We start from the raw sequence: 14769 nt of genomic DNA on the forward strand, positions 1-14769 counted from the left end.
GCTGGCACTGTTGGGCCCGCGTCCAGTGCAATCCAGGGGGAAACCTGCCTTGATGCGCCCACCATCCCAAGGGCTGGAACCACGGCACCGATCCAGGTCCCGAAGCAGGTCCCCACGCCGCTCGCAGTCCCGGCGCCGAATATCACCTCGGCACCGGTCGTACTCGCGGCTAAGATCATCGTCGCGGCACCGTTCTACGTCCCGGCACCGCTATGATCGTCGGTACCGTTCGACCTCGAGACGCAGTTCCCGGCACCGATACGAGCGACGCTCGACGTCGAGGGGCCGCTCCCAGCACCGGGCCTACTCAAGATCACCTTCCAGGTCCAGGTCGGACTCTCGACACCGACGCGGTCATCGGCACCGATCCCGATCTCGGCACCGTTCGCCGGCACCGCATAGGGACCGTTCATCTCTGGACCGGCACCGTACAGCACTGTACCTTCCGGAGCTCGTCTCGGCGCGGTCGGCACCGCCATGGCCATCTAGATCAGTGTCCCGCTCCTCCGATGGGGCATCGAGATCGGCATACCCCCCTCAAGGGCAGGCCGATGATCCGGACATGGGCCACTGGCAGGAGGTAGCGGAGGATCCCGCTCAGGGACCTTCACACTGGTCGTTCTGGACCCCGTGGGCGTACCACCAAGCACAAGGGGCTCCACCATCAGCCTCTCGCTCGGTGCACTCTGAGCGAAGGGCCCCAGAATCCACCATCTCTCGCCCTCCTCCAGGGGGCATGGAGGCTTCCGTGCCTGCACCTGACGTCCTGGACCCAGGGGCAGGTGATGCTCCGCTCCAGGGCTCATTGGACCAGGACCCGCCCTTGGATCCCTTACCACCTGAGGCATCTTCCTCATCTTCCCCAGATGAGGCAGTGGCGGGCACAACGAGCACAGGTCCACCCCCGATAGATCTCCGGGCACACCAGGACCTATTACGTAGGGTGGCACGTAATATGGACCTTCAGGCAGAGGAGATAGTGGAGGTGCAAGACCCCATTGTGAACATCCTCTCTGCGGATGCCCCATCCAGAGTGGCGTTGCCCCTGATCCGCACGATCCAGGCTAACGCCACTACGATATGGCAAACTCCTGCCTCTATCCCACCCACAGCCAGAGGGGTGGAAAGAAAGTACTTTGTCCCCTCAAAGGACTATGAGTACCTGTATACTCATCCCCAGCCGTGTTCACTGGTGGTGTCATCAGTGAATGCAAGGGAGTGCCACGGTCAACAGGCTGCAGCGCCTAAATCGAAGGAAGCTAAGCGCCTCGATTTGTTTGGCCATAAGGTTTATTCAGCCGGAGGGTTACAACTCAGAGCGGCTAACCAGCAGGCGCTCCTGAGCCGCTATAACTTTAATTCCTGGAACTCTATGGGGAAGTTCAAGGAATTGGTTCCCCAAGACTCCAGGGAAGAGTTCGGGGCCTTGGTAGAGGAGGGTAAGAAGGTGGCTCGGACCTCCTTGCAGGCCTCCTTGGACATAGCAGACTCGGCTGCGAGAACCCTGGCTTCAGGTATTGCTATGCGGAGGATCTCCTGGCTCCAGGTTTCGGGTTTGCCTCCGGAACTGCAGCAGACCCTGCAGGATCTGCCCTTTGAGGGACACGGATTGTTCTCGGACAAGACGGACTCTCGTCTGCAGAGCCTCAAGGACTCGAGAACAATCATGCGCTCCCTGGGGATGCATGTTGCGGGTCCCCAATGCAGACCATTTAGGCCCCAACCTCAACGTTTCTACCCCCCTCCACCTCATCAGAGACAGGACTCTGCCAGAAGGCGGGGGCGAGGTGGTAGGAGAAGGTGGACCGGCCCTCAACCCGGTCAGAACCAGGGGCCACCAAGGCCACCTTCAGGCCCCAGGCAGAACTTTTGAAGGTGCGGTCGAGGACGGCGCCCCAGTCATCCCCCAGGATCCAGCCCCCTCCTTTCGGGATCGCCTTTCCCATTTCCACCGTGCTTGGTCCCTTATAACCTCGGACCGTTGGGTCCTTCGCACGGTGGAGAGAGGATACGCTATCCAGTTTTCTTCATTCCCCCCCTCCCACCCCCCCTCTCCGTCCCTCTTCAGGGACCCTTCTCACGAGCAACTTCTTATACAGGAGGTTTCCACGCTCCTATCGATGGGGGCCATAGAGGAGGTTCCATTAGAATTAAGGGGCAGGGGATTTTATTCCCGCTACTTCCTGATCCCCAAGTCCAAAGGGGGTCTGCGACCCATCTTGGACTTGCGCGGACTCAACAAATTCGTAGTAAAGTTGAAGTTCCGCATGGTCTCTTTGGGGGCCATTATCCCTTCCCTCGATCCTGGAGACTGGTTCGCCGCCCTCGACATGAAAGACGCATACTTTCATATTGCAATTTACCCGCCCCACAGACGCTTCCTGCGATTCGTGGTAAGCAAGGTGCACTATCAATTTGCAGTCCTTCCCTTCGGCCTGTCCTCGGCCCCAAGAGTGTTTACGAAATGTATGGCTGTCGTGGCAGCATAACTTCGCCGACAAGGGATACAGGTGCTCCCGTACCTAGACGACTGGTTGGTACGCGGTCGCACCAAAGAGCAAGTTCGAGCTCACGTCCACATAATAGTGCACACATTCAACGAGTTGGGCATCCTACTCAACAAGGAGAAATCCACTCTAGAGCCTACCCAGAGAATAGAATTTATCGGTGCGGTCCTGGACTCTGGACGTGCACAAGCTATCCTACCAGACAATCGCTTTCATACCATCACAAGCCTCATTCGAGGGCTCAGGGCCTTCCCAACTACCACAGTGAGGTCATGCCTTACCCTGCTGGGTCACATGGCTTCTTGCACGTACGTAACCAGGCATGCCAGACTTCGGCTTCGCCCACTCCAGACCTGGGTGTCATCGGTATACCGCCCATATCGGGACAGCCTGAACATGGTGGTCATGGTCCCGAACTCGGTCCTGACCTCCCTCACCTGGTAGCTAGATCACAATGTGGTTTGCGAGGGGATGCCATTTCACGCCCCACAACCCTCTCTGCACCTGGTCACAGACGCATCATCGCTGGGTTGGGGTGCCCATCTCAACGAACACCATACCCAGGGCCTGTGGACTGCACCCCAGCTGTCCCTGCACATCAATGTTCGGGAATTGATGGCGGTGCGCTTGGCGTGCCAAGCATTTCTCAATCTCCTACGTGGCCGCTGTGTGTTAGTTCTCATCGACAACACCACGGCCATGTTTTACATCAACAGGCAAGGAGGAGCACGTTCGTCGACTCTATGCCAAGAGGCGATTCGCCTATGGGACTTCTGCATCGCCCACTCAATCCATCTCACGGCATCGTTCCTCCCTGGAGTCCAGAACACTTTAGCGGACCGACTCAGCAGGTCCTTTCAGACGCACGAGTGGTCTATCCGTCCGGACATCATATATTCCGTTTTCCAGAGGTGGGGGTTTCCCCAGGTAGACCTGTTTGCATCTCGAGCCAACAGGAAGTGCCACGTGTTCTGCTCCCTACAAGGACGAGCTCCGGGCTCTCTCTCGGATGCGTTTCTCCTCCCCTGGAAAGACCACCTGTTTTATGCCTTCCCTCCATTTCCTCTGGTCCACAAGGTGCTGCTCAAATTACGCAGAGACCAGGCACAAGTAATTCTGGTGGCTCCAGCGTGGCCGAGACAACACTGGTACACCACACTGTTAGAGCTCTCGGTTCAGACACCGATCCCGCTCCCATTGTGTCCAGATCTCATCTCTCAGGACCACGGCCGACTGCGTCACCCCGACCTGCAATCGCTCCACCTCACGGCGTGGTTGCTCCATGGTTCACCCAGGCAGAGCAACAATGCTCGCACTCTGTCCAACAGATTCTGCTGAGCAGTAGGAAGCCTTCAACACGGACCACGTACTTGGCCAAGTGGAAGCGGTTCTCCTGTTGGTGCGAACAACGAGCCATGTCCCTGTTACAGGCACCTATTCCTCTCATATTGGAATATCTCCTCTCCCTAAAACAGCAGGGGTTGGCGATATCTTCAATCAGAGTTCACCTGGCCGCCATATCGGCTTTTCACCCAGGGGAACTCGCGTCCTCGGTATTCTCTAACCCGATGGTCGTTAGGTTCCTCAAGGGCTTGGACCGGATGTACCCACAACAGCGTCAACCCGTTCCGACGTGGGATCTCAACCTGGTTCTCTCCAAGCTCACAGGTCCTCCATTCGAGCCACTGGCCACCTGTTCACTTCTGTACCTATCCTGGAAGACAGCCTTCCTCGTAGCCATCACCTCAGCAAGGCGCGTTTCTGAACTCAGGGCGCTTACATCCGAGCCCCCTTACACAGTTTTCCATAAGGATAAAGTGCAGCTTCGTCCACATCCTGCCTTTCTTCCTAAGGTGGTCTCTCCGTTTCACATCAATCAGGATATATTTCTCCCGGTCTTCCATCCTAAACCACATGCTACTCGCCATGACCAGCGTTTGCATTCTCTGGACGTACGCAGGGCCCTAGCTTTCTATATTGACCGCACAAGACACTTTAGAAAGACGATGCAACTCTTTGTTGCATTGGCCGACCGAATGAAAGGCTTACCGGTCTCCTCACAATGCCTATCCTCCTGGCTTACGTCTTGCATCCGGACTTGCTATGACTTGGCAGGTGTCTCAACACCGCACCTCACCGCTCACTCCACGAGGCCCCAAGCTTCCTCGACTGCTTTCCTGGCTCAAGTTCCAATCCAGGACATTTGTAGAGCTGCAGTTTGGTCATCAGTCCACACATTTACAGCTCACTATGCACTAGTGCAGCAGTCCAGGGACGATGCTGCATTCGGATCAGCGGTTTTGCACACAGCAATGTCTCACTCCGACCCCACCACCTAAGTTGGGCTTGGGAGTCACCTAATTGGAATCGATATGAGCAAGCACTCGAAGAAGAAAAGACGGTTACTCACCGTTGTAACTGTTGTTCTTCGAGATGTGTTGCTCATATCCATTCCAAACCCGCCCCCCTTCCCCACTGTCGGAGTAGCCGGCAAGAAGGAACTGAGGGGGCGCCGGGTCGGCTGGGGTATATATCCAGCGCCATGAAGGCGCCACTCTAGGGGGCTCCACAGCCGACCCGCCGGTGTTGCTAGGGTAGAAAATTCTCCGACGATCATGCACGTGGCGCGCGCACACCTAATTGGAATGGATATGAGCAACACATCTCGAAGAACAACAGTTACAACGGTGAGTAACCGTCTTTTTCTCTGCTCCCATATATCATGCTATGCTATTTGTTATGTTCCAGCAGTACTCTAACTCTTTCAGATTTCTCTGCCATTAATTTTCTCTTCCCCTTTACTTATTTCGTTATATAAACTACTTAAAGTATACCGAAGTGTATGTGTCTCTTATATGCATATTGGTGGGCTAAAGAGGTGCTGATGTCTCCACAGTAGACAAATAAATACTGAAATAGCCATACATAAATATCTATATTTTGTAAAATAAATGTAACAATTAAATATTGGGATAGAGCTGAGGGTGTTTGTGTCTGGAATGAGACGGGGAAAATTTAATCATTTTTGTCTATAATTGCACAGAAACCCTGGGAAGCCCAATCCTGCTCCTACTGCTGTCAAGTGGTATTTTGCCATTGACTTCACTGACAACAAGAGCAAATTATTCAGGGTAAAAAATAGGTCTTCCTACATGTTTCTACAGAGCCTGATTCAGGCCTCTGGGAACTACCATAATGCAAATTAATAATAATAATAATGGGCCTGGTCCAAAGTTCACTGAAATCGGTGGAAGGATCCCATTGACTTCAGTGAGCTTTTGATCAGGTTCTAGCTAGGTTCTTTTTATTAAAAAGAATATAGCTGAATATAGGGCATTCCAGTTAATATATATCAAGATGCTGGCATATCAGTATTTTCACTAGCTGATCTACATTCACTATTCTGAGTTTCATTAGGTATCATAATCACAATATATTTAAAATCCTGGTCCCATTGAAGTCCTTCAAAATTCACTAATCAATCAAATCATTGTTAAGTACAAAGACTTTGAAATTATGGTATGAAAAAAAAATTAAGAAGCTATGAGATAGGTGATGGTCAAGGTTAATGAACTAGAAGATTCTCTTCCCCCCCTCTGGAAACAATTCTAGATTTAGTCACAAATGAAATGGATTTGCTGCTCTGAGCTTGCTTCCCAGTGTATGATAATCCATATCACAAAATGAACACACAATTCAACCTGATGGGCAGTCTTTGTTTAGAAGAAATGGAAGTTGGGATTGAAGCTGAAGTGTATTGGCACATCTGTGCGGGGATGCTTAAATAGCAGCCATACCCACAGTGCGTATGACACTATTAAGACACATTTCTCAGGTTTATGACAATAGGAAGAGGAAGAATAATGAGAAGTCTGGAAAGCAGAAGGAAGTTGTTTTCTCATAAGCAATGTCAATCCGTCTCTGTTCTTGCTGCATTCTTAAAATGGTTAAGGTCAAAGACTGTCAGTTTAAAGTCTGTGTAAACTGGCATACTGATTAAAAAAAGATTTTTAAATTTGACAGGTAGACACTAGGCATCCTAATGCATCATTGGACAACATCACACATGGTGACATGTCATTGCATGATGGGGTGAGTCCAAGTATCATTTTTCTTGATGTTGTGGTGTGACATGAACAATTTACAAAAATATTTCTTTGTTGGTTTGGTGGTTCTCAGACAACTTCGTCTGAATTTCTTTTCCCACACAAATGAGATGAATTCTTACAAAGCCTCTTTCTTTATGCTGTTCCAATGGAATAGCAACACATTTCTCAGTGGTAGACAGTGCAGTTTCTTTGCAAATGCTTAGGTTAAAGAGAAAGTATTAACCATTATTCATCCACAGATTGTCTAGTCAGATCAAAGGTTGAAGGGGAAAAAACCCAAACAACAACAACAGTATAACACACACAAAGAATCCTTTGGGAAAGTCTTGTTTGTCACTGACTGCCCTTGTTCTGCCCACTATGATGGGTAATCATTTTCTGGTGTTCGGATTTTTCTTTCCCTGTGGGAGAGATGACAGTGCTTTTCATCCACACTCCAAACTAGGAAAAATCGCAGTCAAATATTCACAACTGACAACTTCAAAGACATATTCCATGGCAACCATACCTCAAAAGCCTGGAGTTGCAGAATTTGCCAATTAGCAACTCCAAAGGGGGCCATTAGTTCCCTCAAAAACATAGGGGACACTGTTTTAATCACTGATTGTTTCAGCCTTTCAGCAAACCATAAGCAAAAACTGAACATCCGACTCTAGAGTGGATACTTAGAAATAAGTTGATGATTCATGAAAAGAACAGCACATATCATGATACTCCCCTTTTTAATAAAGAATAATTGTCCTCAGTAAATCATCAGTTCTCAATAAACATTTATTATTGTTTAATTAAAGCAGATTGTATTTACTCATTATCACCAGTGGTAAAACATGCATAACATCAGTATGTGTTTTCAGTAAGATTCACAGTTATACTGCTGCTCAAGAATAAACAAATATAAAATAAAGTGTGTCAACATAGATGCGGACATGCCGTAGGGATTGTCTGTTTGTAAAAATAGGCCAAACCAGGAAAAATTAAGGAAATGGAAAATTCTGAATGCCAGATCCTCAACTGGTGTAAATCAGTGAAGCTCCATTGAAGGCAATAAAGCAATGCTAATTTATATTCACCTAAGGATCAGACCCATATCTATTTAAGATTTGCTTTGATGATTCAACTGTTTAAGGGGTGACTTGATCCCAGTCTATAAGAACCTACATGGAGAACAAATATTGAACAATGGGCTCTTCAATCTAGCAGAGAAAGTTAAAATCCAATCTAATGGCTGGAAGTTGAAGTTAGACAACTTCAGACTGGAAATAAGGTGTAATTTTTTAACAGTGAGAGTTATTAGCCACTGAAACAATTTACCAAAGGTTTTGGTGGTATTTTCATCAGTGACAATTTTCAGATCAAGATTGGATGTTTTTCTAAAAGATATGCTCTAGGAACTATTATGGAAAAGTTCTACGGACTGTGAGAATGAACTGTTTGCGTAAAAACCTCAAGCATCTGCTTTTTAAAAAATAATTCTTTCTCTATCTAGCCCATTTGCAGAATATGAAGTGATACACTATTGTCCTTTAGAGATTATGACCAGATATACCAAAACAGTAGCTGTAAGAGAAGTGTGAACTTCCCCTTTTCATCTAAATAGAATGTCATCTCTGAAGCCCAATTATTACCATTGCCAGTTAAATGCTAACATTGTTAACCAGTTCATCAATTCTCCTGCCAGAAACATCCAGCTAAGGCACTTTTGCAATGTTGCTGGATATATCCATGCTATCCTGATATTTAGTTAATTTGAGACAAGTAGAATGGCAAAATTTGAAAATGCAAACAGTTAAAATAGCCTATTCAAATAACTGAGATACTTGTTACATTATTTAAAATTTTAGCTTTCATTAGTCTTTTTGTTACTGGATGCTGTGAAGTGAAGCTCATGTGATTTTATACAACATTTAGGACTTGTGTACATGGGAAAAAAGCCTGGAATAGCTAATCCATATTAACGCCCCACGTTGACACTAATTCCATACTAAAAGTGCCTTGTGTTGTTCATGTTAATGTACTTTGTTATTGTCCTATAAATTCATATCCTTGCTCTTTTGCACTAACTTCTCTGTGAATTCCTCGTGTAAATAAGCCTTTATTGTAATAGGAACAACTAGAGCTGTGCTAATCACTGATTTTTTCATTCCCTGGTTGAACCAAAAAAAAAAAAAAGGACATGAATTCACAAAATGTTTGTCAACCCAAATGTGTATTTTTTGATAGAAAAGTTTCACCTGAAAAATTTCACCCAGATGTAGTAACAAGAACAACATTTTGTTCTAAAAACCTAGGGCCAGATTGTGGTACCCCTTCTCTCATTATACTATAATTCTATTGAAGTCAATAGGACTACCTGTCAAGGAAGGTGCTACTCAGAATCATATACCTAAGTACGTATTTTTGAACTATTCTTCCGTCTTAAAATTATAATAGTTTTGAAATATAAGAACGACACAAAGACCAGAAAATAAAAATAAATCCTACTTTCCCCTCTGGCCCTAAATAAACCTCTGAGTTTTGGGAAATTGAGGAGAAATGCTTCAGATTTTACTGCAATCGTACACAGATTATATAGATAATATATATAACATATAGATGTTCCATTCTATATGCATCCAAAGAAGTGGGCTGTAGTCCACGAAAGCTTATGCTCTAATAAATTTGTTAGTCTCTAAGGTGCCACAAGTACTCCTGTTCTTTTTGCAGATACAGACTAACACGGCTGCTACTCTGAAACCGTACACAGATTGCCATTGTCTGTGACTATGCTACTGCTGATATTTAACATCTAAAACATATGTGAGTCACCTTTAACTGCTTACTAATTATGAACAAGCTATCTTGGCATTGCCTGCCAACAGCACAAATAGGTCATCATAGCCAAAATGTTTTGAAAAGCTTTCTTATTAATGCTAAAATCGTACATTAAGTATGAGAAGCAACATACGAATAACATCAGGGACCAGAAGCAAAGAGACACAAGCAAGGAAACTACAAATGCCACTTTATTCTTCACCCAGCCTTACTGTGCTACAGTGCCAAAGCACACTAAATAATTTAACTGTGGTTTTCAACCTTTTTAGACTTCTAAAAAATTTCAAATGGAGGTGCAGATTCCTTTGGAAATCTTAGACATAGCCTGCAGACCACCAGGGATCCACAGACCACAGGTTGAAAATCACTTGTCTGTAGGATTTCAAGGCATTCCTAGACTCCCTTGATAGAGGGCCAAGTTATTAGGCGCTTCTTACTAGTATTTCACTTGCAGTTGTCCATCTTCATAAAGGAACCTAGTGCCTCAAATATTATTGCCACTCCAGACCTCTTTTTTGTGCATATTACTAGTAGCAAAGCCTGATGATGTGCCCTTTATCTGAGGTTGACATCAGATGCAGGAGGTGGAAGATGAGACACAAGACACATCCGCATCTGTTCTTAGGGGAGAAGTGGCTATGATGATAGTATGTATGCTGGAAACAACAGACATTTCAGAGCAGCAACACCAGAAAAAATAGATTGTTCTTCAGGAGAGCCCAGTCTTCCCCTTCATCATAGAACATCCCTGACTGTTACTTGTATAGTTTTTGTATAGCAATCTGCTTAATTGGCCTTTGTATTAGTATGCTAAAAGGCCCCTTGATGTGTGTATGTTGAATGAGGACCATTGCTCTGGGGAATGGTAAAAATTACCACTTTAAAGATTTCCTTTAAAGAGAAGTTACTACCTCACCTGAGCCAGTCACCTCAAGAAAAGATTAAAAGCAGGAAGAATAAAAGCAAAGTGATAAACAGATTAGGGAGCCCATCATTCTCTATTTACTTCTTTCAATGGTTTACATTGTCTCCTTTTTAGCATTCTGTTTGAAAGAATGAGAAAGATATAGTTTTGACATTTTTAAAGAAGGAAAATATTTCTTTTGCTGTGACACATATGAGATGCTGTTAAAAACACTAGGCATGAACAAACAAATTAATAAAAGATGGCTTTCTTTTTAATGCAGTCTTAAAAACAAAACAAACCAAAAAAAAACCACCCTCACAGCAAAATCCTTTTCCCAAACATTTGCTATATGCCACCAGTAGTAGAAATATCAGAGGAAATGTGGTCAGAAAGCAATGTTGAAGATTTCCCTTATTGCCCATTCTGCACAATAATGTGCTGCACAGAGGGTTTTTCCACCTACTGGAAATCCTTCCTGCTATGTATTATATTTAGGCCAAAGAGAGGAGACTGTTCAGTGGTTATCAGTAGCCCTCCCAGCAATACAAATGTGAAGGTGCAAAGACTTACACCCGATGTTTTTTTTGTTTTCATTTTGTTGCTTTAAGAATATAGTATTGTTCCTAAAAATTCCAATTTGGTGGACATTCCATTTACCAGTTAATTCCATTACATCCTGCACTCAATAAAGAAAAAAGAAAAAAAACACCTTCTAGCTGACATCCACCATCTTAGTTACCAAGTTTCAGTATTCCGCAGTCTCACGATTTGATCCCCAGATATAGGATTTTGGAGCCTGTAGGAGAAGGTCTCGCAATACCACAAGAAGCGCCTCCTGGCCCATGGATTTTCCAGGCTGCTCCAGATCCAGTAGCAGAAGAATGTGAGTAGCCTCAGAGCCTAGGCAGTACTCCCCTAACACCTCCTCCAAGCCCTTTGCTGCACCAGGAATTCTGTTTTCTGCTGCCGAGGGAAGAGTGGCTGTCATGCCCATGCCCCAGAGGAGAATCATTGGTGCAGGGGCAGACAGTCAGAGGAAGGGGGTGGGGGTTCTGGACCAGGGAGAGGCAAGGCAGGGGTAGGGATGTGGAGAGGAGTCCAGAACAGAGGGACACAAAGGAGGTGGGGGGGGGAGTGCTGCCCAGGTTCAGGTAAAGAATAGGATGGGGATGGGAGGTCAGGGAGTATTGTTTCTTGCAAAAGGCTAAACCAATCACTGTGTAGTTTTTACTGTGCCATTAGCATTTATATGAATGACTGGTATAAGTTGCTGTGTAGAAACATTACCATTATAGGGTCATTTCAGGAATACTACAAATAATTTCAACATTTTAAAAAATATATTTAATAATGGGAAATTACATAACGCTGCGCTGCATAAGAATACTCATTACTGGTTGGCTGCCCATTAGCTAATATTGATTAGTTATTCCATCCATGTTTGTGGATGTCATCTGTTCTTTTATTACAGTACTACATAAATATATTAATTTACTTATATCTAATGACAAAGATTATTTCTCTTCTACTGTTTCATACAATGTACAATACTTATTTCTGTCTATCCCTCTGACATATTCCTCTGCACTGTGTTCTGATAAATTCAGAAAGCAGGAGATAAGGAGTGTATGTGTAACTCATTATTAAGGCTTTGAGTCTTTCATAGAGGTCATAGAAGTAACAGATTACATGACTTTCTGGGACCTCTGGGACTTCTTCGGCTGGTGCGGCTGACTCCGACCGCTCGAGCAGCTGGGGTGGCCCTGGGGCCAGCCGTACCAACCACTGCTCTGGCGGTCCCAGGCAACTGGTTCTGGGCGCTGTCCCAGAGCAGCAGTCCGGGAGCAGCAGTGGCGCCCCAGGCTGCTCCCACCCAGAGGAGCAGCAGCGACGACAGGGCCCCTGGCTGCCCCCACCCACACTTCCCAGAAGCAGCAGTGACCACCGTAGCACCTCACTTCCCCCAGCACCTAAGATTTAGTTAGGGGTGTTTTTAATAAAAGTCACGGTCAGGTCACTGCCCGTGACTTTTTGTTTATTGCCCATGACCTGTTCTTAACTTTTATTAAAAATACCCTTAACTAAATCATAGCCTTATTCATTATCCCTAAAAAGTAATATGTTATATAATGTAAGTCATAGAAGCTGCAAGTGCAATTCCTGATGCATTAATTACATCACTACACAAACTATTTACCACCCAGCATGTCTGTATTCAAAGAAAATAAACTAAGAGGGGAAAGAATCAAGTCAGTAATAGTAAATGGATGATTTTGGGGACCAAACTTATAATTTAAAGTGGGGTCTCACTCCTGATTTTTGGTTGGTCACAAGTATGCACAGACAGCCTACATTATCAAGGATAGCCCCAAAGAAATGTGTATTCCCTGCTCTGTGCCTCTGTCATAACTATAAAGTGAAGGATAACAGCTGCCCTGTGTACAGTACTATAAAATCCCTCCTGGCCAGAGACTCCAAAATCCTTTTCCCTGTAAAGGGTTAAGAAGCTCAGGTAACCTGGCTGGCATCTGACCTAAAGGACCAATAAGGGGACAAGAGACTTTCAAATCTTGGGGGGGGGAGGGGGGAGAAGGCTTTTGTTTGTGCTCATTGTTTGGATGTTCGTTTGGCTCTTGGGACTGAGAGGGACCAGACATCAATCCAGGTTCTCCACATCTTTCTAAACAAGTCTCTCCTATTTCAAACTTGTAAGTAAATAGCCAGGCAAGGCGTCTTAGTTTTACTTTGTTTTCTCAACTTGTAAATGTACCTTTTACTAGAGTGTTTATCTTTGTTTGCTGTACTTTGAACCTAAGACTAGAGGGGAGTCCTCTGAGCTCTTTAAGTTTGATTACCCTGTAAAGTTATTTTCCATACTGATTTTACAGAGATGATTTTTACCTTTGTCTTTAATTAAAAACCTTCTTTTTAAGAACCTGATTGATTTTTTCCTTGTTTTAGATCCAAGGGGGTTGGATCTGTATTCACCAGGAGTTGGTGGGAGAAAGAAGGGGGGATGGTTAATTTCTCCTTGTTTTAAGATCCCAGGGGGGTTGGAACTGTATTCACCAGGAGTTGGTGGGAGGAAGGAGGGGAATGGTTAATTTCTCCTTGTTTTAAGATCCAAGGGGTTTGGATCTGTATTCACCAGGGAATTGGTGAAAGGTTTCTCAAGGCTTCCCAGGGAGGGAATCCATTGGGATGGTGGCAGCGGACCAGAGCTAAGCTGGTAGTTAATCTTAGAAGTTTTCATGCAGGCCCCTACATTTGTACCCTAAAGTTCAAAGTGGGGATACAGCCTTGACATGGTGGCAGAGCGGTGGGATTCATTTTAAACCCAAAAGCCAGTAAGATTTTTTTTCCTTCTAGCTGCTTGAAAAGCAGAGCTGAAGGTAGATGCATATCTTATATCTCCTTGCCTGAAGGCAGAGGTGTTAAGTTTTTTTTTTAACAAGATCCTTTGGTAAGAGAAGGGTTCAATTAGCAAACAACCGGTAAAAGGAATTTACAAGCTGAATTGTTTTTTTTTCTTTTTACATCCTCGGGAGTAGCTAGTTAGAAAGTCTCTGTTAACTCAGCAGCAGCCAGAGCTGAGTACATCCCAGTTTCAGTCAACTGCAGAGGGGGTGACCCAGCACAAGAAAACAGGAAAATGACTACCAAAGAAGTAGCTAAAAAAATAGAACTGGCCAAACTAGAAGCAGAAGAAAATGAAAGAAAACATCAGAGACTGCTTCAATTAAAAAAACTCAAGAAAGAAGCTGATGAGAGAGCTACAGAGCAGAGAGAAAGAGAAGAGAAAGCCAAAAAGGAGGCTCATGAAAGAGAGATGGAGCTGGAAAAAGCCAAAGAGGAGGCGAGAGGAAAAGAAAGGAAGCATGAACTGGAAGTAGCAAAGGCTAGGCAGGATGCACCAGCCAATCCTAACAACCCCTCTCCAGGTACCACTTCCCATCCCAGAAAATTCCCCACCTATAAGGCAGGCGATGATACTGAGGCCTTCTTAGAAAATTTTGAAAGGGCCTGCCTTGGATACAGCATCATTCCAGACCAGTACATGGTAGAGCTGAGGCCGCAGCTCAGTGGATCCTTAGCAGAGGTGGCGGCTGAAATGCCTAAGGAACACATGAACAGTTATGAACTTTTTAAAAATAAGGCCAGAATCAGAATGAAGCTAACACCTGAGCATGCCCGTCAGCGGTTCAGAGCCCTAAAGTGGAAACCCGATGTGTCATTTACCTGACATGCCTACCACATTGGGAAAAATTGGGATGCCTGGATATCAGGAGCAAATGTTAAATCTACGGAAGAGTTGCCCTTCCTAATGCAAATGGAGCAGTTTTTAGAGGGTGTTCCTGAGGAAATAGAAAGGTACATCCTAGATAGGAAGCCCAAAACTGTAACCGAGGCGGGGGAGATTGGAGCCAAATGGGTG

This window comes from Chrysemys picta, chromosome 1 (assembly GCF_011386835.1).
Source record: "Chrysemys picta bellii isolate R12L10 chromosome 1, ASM1138683v2, whole genome shotgun sequence".
NCBI classification, from domain to species: Eukaryota; Metazoa; Chordata; order Testudines; family Emydidae; genus Chrysemys; species Chrysemys picta.